Source organism: Pinus tabuliformis, chromosome 4_2, assembly GCF_031772625.1.
Source record: "Pinus tabuliformis cultivar Carrire ecotype Pingquan chromosome 4_2, CPIR1, whole genome shotgun sequence".
Classification (NCBI taxonomy): domain Eukaryota; kingdom Viridiplantae; phylum Streptophyta; class Pinopsida; order Pinales; family Pinaceae; genus Pinus; species Pinus tabuliformis.
The window spans coordinates 1,026,312,661-1,026,316,351 of NC_142304.1; the positions used below are offsets into that span (position 1 = coordinate 1,026,312,661).

The following is a 3,691-nucleotide window of genomic DNA, read 5'->3' on the forward strand; positions in this document are numbered from 1 at the left end:
TTATGGTCCCTATACTATTCTGAAGCAGGTTGGTGTGAATGCATGTCATTTAGATTTTCATTGCCAACTTTGCCTCCACAATGTGGTTAATGTTAATCATCTCAAGCCCTATGAACCTCCTATTCTAAAAGAGGAAGTTCACATTTCCCACCCACCTGATAAATTTTTCTATTTTCAGCAGTTGTTGGAGGAAGACACACTACTAGACCTGCGCACCTGCTCGACTTGTTACCATCATACTATGGCATACATTGTTGGGCACCAAATCTAGCTTCCTTCTTAGGAAAAATAGTCGTCCCAGGTTTCTTTTGAACATAGCTTCTTGCCCCTTATTAAGAAAGTGGGGTCATTTTTGCTAAAACAATGAAGAATTGATGTGCCACATCTCGCAATCATTTATAGCTAGTCTTAATAGTTAGTTGTAGGATAATAAAGACATGGTTAATCTTAAGCACTATACATTTTGAGTTTGTATTATTTCTTAGTTAAAGCTAACTTTGTCAAAACTAATCAAATCTAATCTCAAGTAAAATCTTATAAAAGGCATTTGCTCAGAAACATAGAATACACATGTTTTGGGAATCAATATTCTTATGCATTTTATGTTTGTAAGTTTCCGTCTTCAACATTTGAGTGTTATGGCTTATCAATCAGCCAACCATCTGATGAAGGGAGGAAGATCCAGTGGTCTAGTAGTTTGCAAATTGGAAAGAGGTTGATATCACCTCCAAAGCTCCCAAAATCTGCAGTAATTTGGGTCATCATATCCAAGAGGACCAATTAATGACAACGTTTCCTTTGCAACATGTGGTGCAATTGCTAATACATATTTAAATCTTATCAATTTCATGAAGTGTCATCTTTATAGTGAATAAAATTTGAGAGTTACCCTTAATTTATAAACTAAAGATTGAGAAAGGGTTTTTTATTATATATATAAAATAATTATTTAAAAAAATTAGTGTTTTTTAAATTTTACCAAAACAAAAAAAATGTATAATATATAGTAAATGCTGATAAATATTTCGATACTTTTATGTAGTGATAGATTATGGCCGTTTATTGGACATATCAATTATTGGCCATTCTATTTATATGACTAGGCCGACAGAAGTCCCCACACGTTCAAATCGTGATATATGTGCTTCCTGGCCGGGAAGTAATTCCTTTTAAACATAGTAATATAGTTATAACGCCGACAGGACGTATATTTTAGTCACATGATACAGATGGGGAAGCATTACTGTTGAGACACATAGCCACCCACTTAACTATCGAAATACAGTCTTACTGTAACTTTCTTCCGTGGAGATTGATTGCTGATGGCACTGCTGCCTTCAAATCTCTCTTTATAAAAACTACATATGCTTGCAAGGGCCTGTTGCTTATACCCGAAGTTGTATTCTATAAAACCATATGCACAATTCCTCAATTGCATTATCTTGCATTCCAAGATCTATACTTCCCTGCTTTGAATGCCTGGTGTTATAGCATATAGCAGGGACTAATCGTTGAAAAAATAGAGCGACCACATGGCTTGCAGGGTATCGCTTACAGAGGGATGACAGCTACTTGTCATACCCTGCATCCTATGGAAAGAGGTCCCATATTCCAGCAAAGGCATTTTAATGGAGCTTTAACCTCAGTCAGGGTTTTTAGTCACGAGCATTCGAAGAAGAAATTATCTTCAAATAGAGAAGCAGTATCAGTATGTAGAGCCTCAAGCAGAATTGTTCCGCTAATTGATCTTTCAGAAGAAAGGAAGGAGGTCATGGAATTTGATTTGAATAAGTACATGCATGCCAAGGCAGTTGCAGTGAATGAGGCACTTGACAAGGCTGTCCTGCTTCGTTTTCCTGAAAAGTTACATGAATCCATGCGCTATTCTGTTCTATCTGGAGGCAAGCGAGTTCGCCCTGTTCTGTGTATCGCTGCCTGTGAGCTTGTGGGAGGAACCAAGGAGCTGGCCATGCCAGTTGCCTGTGCAGTAGAGATGATTCATGTAATGTCTCTCCTACATGATGACTTGCCTTGCCTGGACAATGATGATATACGGCGAGGTAAGCCCACAAACCATAAAGTTTTCGGCGAAGGGACAGCTCTTATTGTAGGAGTTGCACTTCTTGCAGTTGCCTTTGAACACATTGCCGTTTCCACAAGCAAAACTGTGGGGAGTGATAGGGTTTTGAGGATGGTTTATGAGTTAGGTGAAACAGCTCATTCTCAAGGGGTTATGGATGGGCAGTTTCTTGATATTGCGAGCGAAGGGGATGCTTCCGTTGACCTTGAGACTCTCGAGTGGATTCACAATCACAAGACCGGATTTCTTTTGGAGTGCTCGGTCGTGTGCGGGGCCATCATTGGCGGCGCATCGGAGGATGAGATTGTGAGAATTCGAAGGTATGCGAGTTGCTTGGGGTTTTTGTTTCAGGTTGTGGACGACATACTCGATGTGACGAAATCGTCGGAAGAATTGGGGAAGACTGCGGGAAAGGATTTGATGAGCGATAAGGCGACTTATCCCAAGATGATGGGTCTAGAGAAAGCAAAAGAATTTACAATTGAATTGTTGAAGAGAGCTAAGGGGGAGTTATCTTACTTCGACTCGGCGAAGGCAGCACCTTTGTTGGGCCTTGCAGATTTCATTGCATTCACAGAGAAGTGGTAAGCCTCCTCAAAGCGTTTCCACCTTCACATTGGGTTGTAGAATGCTCCTCTCAACTCAATTAGATAAAGCACTTGAAAAGAATAAATTCCTATAGTTAAAACATTTAAAGTAGTTTTAGTATTTGTTGACACCTAATCCTCACGATTGGGTGAATTCATGTAAATAATTAAATCAGGAATGTGGACAGTCATCAGAAGATGAACTGAATTGTCACATCCTTTTGTATATAACAATAACATGCCTGATGGAATAAGATGAATCAGTTTTCTGCCAAAATGGAGTTACTCCTAGCCTGACATGGTATCAAAGCCAACTCCTTGTTTTAGCTATTATGCTCCTATAACTCCTCTGTCCTGGCCTGATATGATACAGTTCTGAGTTACCTTCCAGCACTGCTCTGCCTCTGTCCTGAAATAATCTGCCTCTGCCATATTCCCCTCTGTCCTGACATAACCTGTGCTTTGCTCCATATTCCATTGCCTGCCCAGATATGCGTTGGTGCCTCTGCGTATGGTTTTCATTGTTTAATGCTCTATGCATAACCGTCCGAGCTCATTCCGCCATGTTCTAGCTGTTTGGGGGGCGGCAGGCCTGTCGGGGAAACTGTTTCTGGAGCGTTTGACAGCGTTATTTTTTTCACCTTTTCGTGTATCAACAGATACACAAAACCAATCCCTTGTAATAACTTCGCTCTCTGCGCTTCTATGAATGTCACCAGAATGAGTGTTAAGTCCAGGTCGGAGGCAATACGCTAAACTGCGTTGGAGATTTACCAAGAACATGGTGTGGCTGCTGGGATACGAGCCCAGGTCTCCACGGGCACAACGTGGAATTCTCACCACTTGAGAAATACAAATGGCAGAGACCAAGTTCTGTGGCGTCCCTACATCTCAGCTTATATAGTTTAGATCAGAAAATTTATTCTTTTCCTCAGCGTGCTATCTCATCACCGCCCAGCGTATTTACGGTTTTAGCTACTGCTAACTCTTCACGCTGTCCCATTTTAACACTGTTCCATAATTT

At 40.6% G+C, this 3,691-nt stretch overlaps 1 pseudogene; it reads left to right on the forward strand.

Moving 5' to 3' along the window:
* Nucleotides 1-1,552: 1,552 nt before the first annotated feature.
* Nucleotides 1,553-2,668, forward strand: LOC149173111 (geranylgeranyl pyrophosphate synthase, chloroplastic pseudogene; annotated as a pseudogene).
* Nucleotides 2,669-3,691: the final 1,023 nt, after the last annotated feature.